The sequence below is a fragment of the Phasianus colchicus genome, chromosome 4 (assembly GCF_987193195.1).
Source record: "Phasianus colchicus chromosome 4, bPhaCol1.hap1.1, whole genome shotgun sequence".
In the NCBI taxonomy this organism is placed as follows: domain Eukaryota; kingdom Metazoa; phylum Chordata; class Aves; order Galliformes; family Phasianidae; genus Phasianus; species Phasianus colchicus.
This window is the reverse complement of record NC_143439.1, coordinates 3974961-3986683: the sequence shown is the minus strand read 5'-3', so window position 1 is coordinate 3986683 and position 11723 is coordinate 3974961. Positions and strand designations below refer to the sequence as shown.

The 11723-nt window shown below is 37.6% G+C and overlaps 1 long non-coding RNA gene across 1 annotated transcript; it reads right to left on the bottom strand.

Annotated features, from left to right (window-relative positions):
* Positions 1 to 637: 637 nt before the first annotated feature.
* LOC149918013 (uncharacterized) lies at positions 638 to 10908 on the bottom strand. The gene is made up of 3 exons (XR_016466285.1): positions 10870 to 10908; positions 2395 to 2512; positions 638 to 718 (listed from the first exon to the last, which is right to left on the bottom strand). It is a non-coding gene; the product is annotated as an uncharacterized LOC149918013 (long non-coding RNA).
* Positions 10909 to 11723: the final 815 nt, after the last annotated feature.

The following is an 11723-nucleotide window of genomic DNA, read 5'->3' as shown; positions in this document are numbered from 1 at the left end:
AGCTCCTACTTCAGTAATATCATGTAAGCCATGTGTTAGATTACTCACAGCATGAGATAGAACAGAATGATGAAAATATCATGTTGTTACATAAAATTTTCCTTATCCTATACAAAGCTTGGTGTTGGTTGCCCGCTAAAAAAATAATAATAATAATAAAAAAAATGAAGCAATTGAGAACACCAAGGATTGAGACAAATTATTAAAAACATTACAAAAATGGATACCATAGACATCAATGCTGACATTCATCATTCATAGCACAGACTATGGTCATTTATCAGAAACGTGACAGCAGTACATATACATTTTTAGAAAAATCAAGACATTTAGAAGTCTTGAAGCTTAATCAATGTTATAGTTTGTCATCTATGCAAACAGTAATGAATATGAACTCTTGTACAGCAATTTCCTCTTTTCCTTGCACCTTTAATTTAGTTATGCAAAGGAGCTCTGGAAACACTCTGTATGCTACCATCTGTTTGTATGCTATCTCTATGCATAAGAAGCAGAGAAACTCAGAGGCAATCCTGTCAGTGATTTCATCCTCTTCCAGGCAAATTTCATAATCAATCTCCACGCTCCTTACCCTCTCTTTCCCCTTTTTGTTCAGTTCCTCAGATAAATAGTACCACATTGCCTCCATCTTCTGCTTTCTGGCCCCTTGGTGTTGCCTCATCAACCATTGATCCCACTATACTGTAAAGCCAGGGGATGCCTGCAGAACAAAATCAGAAGTTTCTTTGTCGCATCACTTAATTCCCAATTAGGGAAAAAACCCAATTAGGGTTTTTCTAAATGTTCTGCTACCTGTTGTTTCTTTGGCTACAACTTATTTTTTCCCTCTCTCTCCCCTTTTTTCACCCTGTCCAATACAGTCAACTGAACTCAAACAAATTCTTCATCTAAACGTTTTAAGGACCAGGTGCCCTTAAGAGCAGGCCATCGCTAAAATTTCCAAGCCACAACTTAAGATAAAGAATTTTTTTATTCTGTTTTTCACATTGAAAAACTACTGTTACATCTATCAATTTTAATCATTTTAATCTCACAGAACTTAATTTACAACTTGTCATTTATAACAACAGTATTTCAAGATACCTTACTTGTCTTTCCCCTTCCAAAACAACCAAGTAAGTCAGAGTTTTTTTCTGCATAAAATATAGCAGAGGCTGTTTTCCAGGTGCTCCCCTATCATTTTCGTTTGCCTCTTTAAACTTTGCTCCTTCCATGAGCAAACCATGAGGTTTCATTCTTTGGCTTTCCAAAAAGCTTCTCCTAGTCATCCAGCTCATCATTTAGACTTTCTTTTTTATGGAGCTCCTAATTATGTAATTGCCAGAGAAGGTTTTTTGCAAAGAAACACTAACACTATGCCTATGCATTTCCATGGAATGGAATGCTGCCTAACACTCCCTCACAGTCACTATCAGGAAATATAATAACCTGTGTTGAGAGAAACAGGAAAAGTAAGCCATTGTTTTCTCAGACAAACTAAAATAGTACTTTATTTGATGAAGGTGATGCATGCCCTCCTTCTTACTTCTGATTTAAAAATAAGCCATACGCTTGAGGACACATCTATGGTGACTCACAAAACTTTTAGTTCAAATTGTCTTCTTGCAATAAAAATGTTTTTTTTTTTTTCAGTACAAGCCTAGCAAGTATGTTTATATTGTATTTTATGCAAGTACTCTCTTCAGCTCTGTACCAATTAAGATGAAAGAAAAATGAAGTAGCTAGTTGTCAGCTTCATAGCAAAAGGAGCACAAGTACTCTAACTTCCCACTAGAAATTAAATTTTAAAATGTTAGTAGTTCAGTGAGAAAAAGACTGCCCATAGAGAAATGGATGTTTCATTTTGGACGCTGTGTTGAGGGACATGGTTTAGTGAGAACTATTGGTGATAGGTGGATGGTTGGACTGGATGATCTTGTAGGTCTTTTCCAACCTTGGTATTTCTGTGAAACCTGTTCTTCACAGTTAGGATTTGTTACAGGAAAAAAAAGTCACTGTTAACACAGTTTAATGCAGGATGAATTTAACAGTGTTGCAAAAAGAAGCTAGTCTGTCATCAGTGACCCTCCATAAGGAAATGAAACAAATGAATCCTAGATAAAAGAAAATATCGCAATGGAAAAAATGCTCTAGCAAATCTGTACAACGAAATCATGAAAGACTCTTACTATTAATTACAGCTTCTTTTTCCTTCACAAGTAAAACAACGATACCTGGTGAGTAGGGCATTTAAATGCTGAAAATGAAACAGCAGTTTGTCAGTGTAAGATAATTACATCAGTCTTTTTATAAAATGCAGAATAACTGACAATGAAGTGGGAAAAGACACACCAGAGGATGTGAATTTCCCCTTGAGAAGGCACCTAAGTGCATTACCTATTAATCTGGTTTGGGTATTTCCACTAGCTATTCATGCATGGGTTCTGAAGAGCACCAGGCACCAGACTGCTTCTTTACTTCTGTGGATCTTCTTGGGTTCCAGATTCTCCCGTATCTGTAAGCAGCAAATATGTTTGCAAGCTTCAGTACTGTTCTTTTTTAATAACCCATTCAGCAACATCTCATCCATGCTGGAAGATATATTATATACATAAATATATATATACATATATAAAAATATAAATATATATACATATATACATAAAATCTAATTTTCTAAACGTCTCTGACATTTTTCAGCTGATCTTTAGAGACACTTAAATATGTCCTTCCTTTTTTCTCCCTCAGCATCCTATCAAGACCCCTGTTAGCAAAATGTTCTTTTTCTGTACTCTGTGCACATCAGCTCCTGAATTTGTCCCTTTGGCTTTTCTAGCAAATTCACGTTCTGTCCGTAATAGTTGATGATCTTGAAAGATTTCCAGTTCTAAGTATAAGTGGGAGTAGTGGAGCTCCTTGTAAAATGACACAAAGGTTACTTGGTAATCACATACCAGTCATTTGTCTTCCAAGCTTCTAATTAGAAAGAGATGCATAAAAGGCCAGGATTTGATGTTCTCTCTGATCAAACATTGAAGAAAAAGAGTGTACTCCTTCTGAAGTTGGTAGGACCTAAACTCAGAGTAACTCTGTGCTTAAGGACTCCAATTCATAAAACTTTCATTTGTAAGCCAAATTGTGGAGTGTACCTTTACTCTGATGTTGGACCACTTACAATGTCGGTCAAGTAGAGTCAGAGAAACTGGGGCCGTGATCTTAAACTGATTAAATGTCAGAGTAATGAATTTCATACACTGGAAGCGACAACATCAAGGAGTCTGTTTTTTAAGCACCCCATAACAGAAATGAAGAAAGCCAAAGACAAAATTTAGTAATTCCAATATGAGATACTGATGATAAAAAGAAAACTTTGTAGGTGATATCCTGGACAGGCAAACATCGTTAATTCTCTGATCTCTGCTAGTGGAAGCCACAAAGGAAACCAGGACTGCATTTCTCGAGGTAACTGGCATTTGAACCCAGAGGGCATCTGAAAGTTTGGAGCATACAATGTCTGCATGTGTGACTTTCATCTATTTTCTCCATTTAAAGCGTGAGTCATTTCATCTGGAACTTTGACTTGACCTGTTCAGTAGGAACAATCAGTGATACGCACGCACATATTGAATGCTTAAAATAAATCACACAAATTTGCTGCTAACACATTTCATTACGAAGTAGGCGCTTCTCTATGGTTAGCGATAGATAAAACATCAGTCCCCAGCACTTTTCAACACTCTCTGCTCTCTGTCCCATTACCCAAATACAGTTACCACCTTAGTAATTTTTCTAGTCTATATTTTATCGTAGCTGAGATAGAGCAAACAACAAAAGAACCAGAAGAGTCTTTTCTCATCTCTTCTTTCATCGTCCTCAATTCACCATCAAGTTTGGGCAATTCAGTAGTCAAGACATGATCAGAAAAACAACAGAATACCATCTTCATCTTGTGTGTAATTATTCGAATATTATATCTTTTCTTAATCATAAAGCATTATATATATAAAGAAATATTTAAAATTTTTTAAAAATTTTAAAAATTAAAAATGATCATGTCATGCAAATTTAGGAATAAATTTTACTATTAAATTTCTCTGTATGAGATCTCCCCAACTATAAAAATGGTCTTCTCACAGTGCTTTTTTATCAACACAATTTAACTGCGTGCATACTACATACTCACCTTTATCTTTTTAATGAAAGAACCAAACTGAGAGAATCAGTCTCTGCTTATATCCAAGTATGAAGAAAACCAAAGTAGGAAAAAAAGAAGAAACAAAGCAGTTCAGTAGATTAAATCACTAAGGCCTATGACCACTTCTCTGCTCAAATACGAATGGAATATTTTCAAAAGAGTTCTTCTTTCTATCTAAGTCCTTCACAATATCACTAGAATGACAGGTCTTTACAAGACCTCCAAACTGTTACTAATGATAAAGCTGTGGAGACTATATTGATGGATTGAGGGCAATAAAATTCCCAAGTGCTTTTTGACTGAATCCCAAGTTTGTTTGACTGAATCAGCTCCATATTTCACAAAAATGAAAAGGGAATGACTAATAGCACTATCAACTGCTCACAGTGTATAAAGTTTATGCTTTTCAACAACTACTCCTTTAACCACTCTGTTACTCTCTCCTGCATTTGACTAGGGGTATGATTATCCAGCAGTTGGTTCATATCTTCCTCAAAATAGGTAGGTACAAAAAAGGCAGGTACGGAAACTAGACACTGAACAACATACAAAAAATCTTATGTGGAGAACTCTCCCCCCATTGTCGATTTCTTGTGTTCTTTAAGAAGTTTGCCATAATTTATAACAATTGATATGGTTACGTTCCGAATTGTGACCGACATCACTATCTTTTTCTTTTATAATTCTAAATTCTCCAGTTTTCTCTATGGAGCTAAGAAAGATTTCTTTTATTTTAGGCTGGTTCTGCAGGCCTGTTTGGGAAAAGCCCAGATATCTGTCAATAACAGTTCTACCCAGTAACCAAAAAATTCCTAGGACAGCAAATAGTACGCCTGAATTGTGCCTGATCTCTGGAGCATTGCTGGCAAGATTCAAAAAAATTTTGTTGTTCTCATTCCTGGTTGTAAATATCTTATTGTGATAGCAGGAGTTCATTAGATTAGTACTACTAGTAACTGCACCTAAGACTAGAGAACCTCATTTTTCATTTTAAAATCTCAGCAGCATTTAACTTCTAGAACACTTTGAGTACAGCAGTCAGATCCAAAATAAGAGGACTGAAACCAAAGTTCCTATCTGTGGCTTTCTGGACTTGAAATGCCTATATCTCAGCGGTGAGTATAAGCGTATTGGTACATCATCTTCTACAGCTCTTATGTAACAAACCATCACAACTATTTAGATTGCAAATTATGCCTTCCTTTGTAATTCCTTTTTTTTTTTTTTTTTTTTTTTTTTAATTTTTTTAATCAAACTAAGAAACAAGTAATCGAAAGACTCTATACATTTTACTCTGTCAACATAAAAATCAACTTAGGTGGATCCACTTTACTTCAAAGTTTCTAATTCTTTGCTCATGCTGAACACTTTCTTCAGGGATTATGGAAAAAATGTAACAGGGAAAAAAAAAAAAAACTATTTCAGATAGAGAGTTAAAATTGCATAGGATGTAGGTACTCTGATTAGTCCAGAAGTATGCAGCAGGTCACTGAAAACATCTTTGTGAAAGGGAAGTAAAACAGCAGTAGCACATATAGAGTTGCAGTTGTATTCTGGGTCATGTTCCTACAGGAAGAAATTAAAACTATGCAGCCAAACCAGAGTAGTTACCACCAATCATTTGCAAATTTCCAATAAATACAGTCCACAACTTGCAATAAGCAGTTGAAACTGAAAAGTAGTTTTCCCCAGCTCTATCTCCTTGGTGTTGGTTGGTTTTTTTTTTGCTAAGTCTCATGTCAGGAGACTGCTGAGGGGATACAAAAGCTCAATGTTACTGCAGTCTGCAGCGACCGAGGTGAGAAACTGAAGTGAAGAAAGTTTTCAGTCTTTCTTTGTTAATCGGCATAAAGCTTTACCTGATGCCATTTTTCATAGTCAAACTGCAGATTTGAAAGCAAAAGGTCAAGCTTTCAAGCTCACAGCCATTTGGCAAGGTGGTTACTTTAATGTTTGTGACAGCACTTGTGCACGAGAGATCATAAAACAGTGTGGTTCCAGTTCAGAAATAGGCACTGTGCAAAAGCTTTTGTTTTAACACACCCTTGACTGTAGAAGATCAGCAAGTTCAAAATTTAGTCAGCATTATCCCAGGTCTGAGCTTTTGACAGGTTAAATACAAATCGGATGAGTGCAATCTGCTGTAGGTACAGTGTGCATTATGAATGCAAAGAAAGTTGGGCTGCAGAATTTGATAATGCCAAAATTTCTTATCGCATCGACCATCCTCCATCCAGCTCCAAAGGAAACCTGGAGATTTATCTTTCCTGGGAGCCATGTTGAATGAGCTTCATTAACCATGTGGTACATCCTCTTCAGATTTCTTGAATTAAAAGAGCAAAGAGTGTACGTACAGCGGCAGCCCAGCCTGCCTCTTCTGGCCCAATGTAGCAAATCTTCTTCCTTCCTACAGTTTTCTCTCCGCTTTAGTTTGGCTGTTGTCTTTGTTCCACATTATCTCCAGCCACTTTTTACCATGCATTGATTCACTTTCTACATCAGCCTTAGCCACCAGAATTAAAAGATATGTTTGCTGTATCTCTAGCGTATCTGTAATCAGATACGGACAGCACTCGACATTTGGTAAAAAAAATTTGTTTCTACAATTTCTAAGGCTACACTCACAACCTGAGCCAAGCTATCAAAGATCAACTATTTAAAAAGTGTATGTGAATCAGGCTACTTTTAGTTGTAGTGACTATGCAAGTTCTCAGCAGTCCCTGCTATTTAACCAATGGGACAGATAATCTCTGACAGACAGGCAGCTTCAGGAAAGTAATTCCTTCTCCTGGCGCAGCTGACGTGTTCACTCATTCATCTCAGAAAACAAATTAATTCCTTCAGTAGATCTCGATACAAACCAAGCAGATAAAGAGAGATGCACACGTTTCTAATAAAAATGTGATGACTATCTATTTCCTCTGCGGTAACACAACTTGTTGCATTCTGACCAGTTGCAACCTGAGGTCAGTAACTCAGCACCTCTGAAACAGCACTGAGAAAGGGAAGCAGTTATTCTTTCTCTCTTCTGCTGTTCTTATTCAATGTTAGTATTCTTTAATTTTTATGAGTGCCTATTTATAGAGAGGGAGGCTATAAATACTCAATGAAGGAGAATCTAGACTTCCAGCTAGCTTTATTCAAACTTATTTTTACTGTATTCAAACGGTGTTATTTCAGTTGGGGGAAAAGAAAATGTACAAAGAAATATGAAACAAATGCTATTCAATAAATTATCTATTGACCAATGTGCTTAAATGCTACCCAGATGTATATAATGATTACTTAGACAGGGAAGAAGAGGAAGGAAACTAAGAGATAGATCTGAGATAGGAAAACCTTGAAGCAGTTCCACCAAGTCTGCTGATCCTAAAAAGGTGACCTAAGATTTCAGGAAAAGAGCTAAAAAAAGGCCTTCCCATTGCAACAAACACATATTAGCAAGCACATATTAAGGAGAAGGCAAATCAGAGGTGAGCTTCAATTTGTAAAAGCACCTTCACGCTCCGGTCATCATTTCACCTTTCCCATATGGAAGGAGAAGAGAAAAAGGTGTTAGGACTGTATGTCTGAAGCACAGCCACACAACTGGCTGGGAAGGAACCAAACAGGGCCAGGACCCCGGAACAGTCAAGTTCAGGGCAAATCTTTCAGCATCTGCAATGGTGAAAGACATACGTGGAGGCATGGCCATAGATGTGAAGCACTACCGGCCTCCAAGGCTGTCAGAAACAATGAGGGAACCTCTGTTAAGAGCTGTGGAGCTGTGTTGACTACTTCTCTGGTTTCAGGTAAATGAATTTGCTGGTTCCATGTCTAGCTGCACTGATCAAAAGGTTTAAAGAATTGTGTGCTGAATTAAATGGGCCATCAGTCCTCCTGGGTTTTCACCAGCTGCACCCTCTCTGCAGTGTCTCAGTAGAAGTCACTGCTTCTCTGTCCTCTGCTTTTTCCAGAAATCATATTTTGACAGCCCAAAGTTCCAGGCAAGATCTATTTTTATAGAAGAAAGCAAAAGCCTTAACATCAATAAAGTTGTCTCTTCCTTCCCCACTTAAAGCAGTTAGAGGATGTTAGCACCAGCACGGATTCTGTGTATCACAGTTAGATGACAGGTAGCTTGGCAATGGTTGCATATTTCTTGATGCACTTATCCACTCTGCATGGCTCTTGCAGGCTGTTCTGTATGATGTTAACATCAGCAAAAGCCTTCACATGTCAAAGCCTCATTTCCTTCAGGACAGGTTATACTGTGTTAACTCCTCTTCGTTCTCGTTATACTGACACTGATAAAGTCACAGTCAGATGAATTTCTCCATTCCTTTTTCTTTTCCTCTCTTCTTTTCTTTTTTTGGGCGGGGGTCAGAATGTCCTTTATAAGTACAGTCAAATAATTTTCAGGGCTGAATTAATGCTTAAACCACATGCATATTCCTCCAGAGAGCTGGAAAAAATAGTTATTTACACTTCAGCTCTCTGATGAGCTATTTTAAAGAATGGCTTCTTATTTTAGCTTTGAATTGAACAAGAGACTTAGACAGCTTCATTGTTTGGACAGCTATTATTTTTGGTTTTTTTTCAAAGCAAATTTGGATCACTCATTTCTTCTGCCATTTGAAAAAATCAACGTACCGTGCAAAACTCAGCTGGAGAGACACTTGTTTCAATTCAGTTCTATTAAGCAAAAAGGTAATAATATCAATATGTTCTTTGACTGTGTTTCATACGTAAGTTGTAGGCAAGCAAATAAATGAACGTATTTTTTTGCTTTTTTTTTTTACATACATGTATGTTAGCCCGCTTGCTGTAATGACACATTCATTCACAACAATAACAAACTTTCTCAAATTTTTAGAATGCTTTTTCATTCATGTATTTGGCAGGATATCTGTGTAAAAGACATGGGGTTTGGAACTTGATGATCCTGGGGGCCCCTTCCAACTCAAACTCCAAGCTATTCTGTGATTCTATGATTGCACAACAGTGTAAACCGAATCCTAGCCTTTTGAAGGGAAACAGGATTTTTACAATCACCATCAATATTTAATCTGGTCCTTAAAAAAAAAAAAAAAAAAAAAAAACCATGGAGGATTCTTATCTATACCTCATGTATTAAGGCTGCCAGTAAGAACAACTCCAGTACATCATACATTTAGCATAAGCACGTTAGAGAACTGAGGCTGCTCCATAGGTTCCCTGCCACAGAGTCTGGGGACTAGTTCTGTTCTTTTGTCCCTCGGCTAAAGCAAACACTAAAATTATTTTTGTACTAAAATTAATGTCATTCCTCCGCCTTCCATTATCAGGCTGTAGATGAGCTTTGCCTATCTGAAGGATGTGATTGTTACTTATCAGCACTATTTCCATTGTGCCGATCAATATACATATACATTCATATTTACAGGCATTTTCTGCCTTTTTGATTCTATGAGTCTACGAACCACCTTGCAGTAGGTTCTACTGTTTAGAACACTAATATAGGATAATGCTTTAATTTTGTCATTCCCTGGCACAACTTGAGGCCATTTCCCCTCATCCTGCCACCTCTCACCAGAAGGAAGAGACCAACCCCACTCTTGCTGTAAGCACGTTTCAGTTCCCTTCCGCAGACTGAACAACCCCAGTTCCTTTGGTTACTCCTCATAGGCCATGTTCTCCAAGCCCTTCACCAGCCTTGTTGCCCTTCTTTGGCCCTGCTCCAGTACCTCCATGTCCTTTCTGTACTGAGGTGCCCAAAACTGAACACAGCACTCGAGGTGAGGCCTCACCAGTGCCGAGTACAGGGGCAGGATGACTTCCCTGGTCCTGCTCACCACTCCATTCCTGATCCAAGCCAGGATGCCATTGCCCTTCTTGGCCACCTGGGCACACTGCTGGCTCATATTCATCTGACTGTCCATCAGTACACCAAGGTCCCTTTCCATCAGGCAGCTTTCCAGCTGCTCCTCCCCAAGCCTGTAGTGTTGCCTGGGCTTGATGTGACAAAAACACAGGGCCTGACGCTTGGCCCTACTGAAACTCACACAGTTTACCTTGGCCCATTGATCCAGTCTATCCAGGTCCCTCTGTAATGCCCTTCTCCCCTCTGGAAAATCAACACTTCTTCCCAACTTGGTGTCATCTGCAAACTTACTGAGGATGCACTCAATCCCCTCATCAAGATCAACATTAATAAAAATGTTAAACAGAAGCTGGCCCAGTACTGAGTCCATAAGATAGGTACAGCTAGGTGCAGTGAAACTACGAAAAACTTATGTAAAAGCACAACTACTTTTGAAAGACATCCTACTAAGGACACAAATCATTTGTGAATAAATTATCATCACATCCAATTACAGGTGTACAGAATAGGAAGCTAAAGTGACTGTACCAATGTTTCCACAGTCTGGTTCGTGAACTCAGTAAGAAGACACAGTAAATCCTGTATAAAATATAGGCAACTCAAAAAAGGCACTCAGCCTTGTTTGTTTGTATCAAAGCTATCCAGAAATAGTACTTTAGATATGTACATTTTGTTCCCCTTTCCTGGATATACACTTGTCATTTCAAATACCAAATACTTAGCAGTCACAGGTATATGTTTTGCTTTGTTGTCGTTGTTGTTTTTTTCCTAAGAACAAATGTCAGATTTTTGACAGCTACAAGAATCACACATTTTGAAAACAGAAAGCACTTACCTTTACTTCTTGAGCTCTCTTGATGCTTTTCCTGCTGTAATTAAAATTCAAAATAAAAATGAATGTGTTGTTTTAAGTAATGGTCACAACCTAAATTGTATACACACAGATTCAGAATAACTTACAGCCTAGTTCATCCTCCTTCCCATTCCAAGATGCCAAGTGTACTGTGGAAAGAATACTATATTGCCTGTTTTTAAAATCTCCTAGTATTTTTGACAGTGACAGCAACTTGAACACATTACCCAGAGAGGCTGTACAGTCTCTGCCACATCACATCTATCTTGGGAGACACGCAGAATTCTGCAGGGTAAGACCATTACAAAATCCTATGAACTTAACAATTTTATGTACCTGTTGGACAGGCAATTCTCCCTTCCTTACAGTGACCACAATAAACAAAACATGCCACGTGTTCAGTGTTAGAAATACACTTTTTGCATTGTCTTCAATGGCACAAGAAAAAAACTACATGAACTGACTCAAGGCAGCAATTTGTCCCCAAAATTTCAAATTCTAACTTTTGCTGCTCAAAAAGATGTTCTCCATTTTCCGTACTGCAAAGCGTTCTTCAGAAATATTTTCTTCTTTATGAATTCATATCAGGAAAATGGTGTTGGGAATAGATGAAAGCACTGCTAAAAGTCTTTTTCTATTATAAGATATATTCATTTTACGTATTTGAATAGAAAAAGGAGGTGCTCATTTATGCTATTACTGCAACTTTAACAATATATAAACTATTAGTAACAAAGTAAATGCGCTGATTATAATCCAGGCCTTGTTGCCTTATTATATGCAATCTATAAACACCCAAGATTTATTATTACGGTGTAGACATCAGCTTCACCACA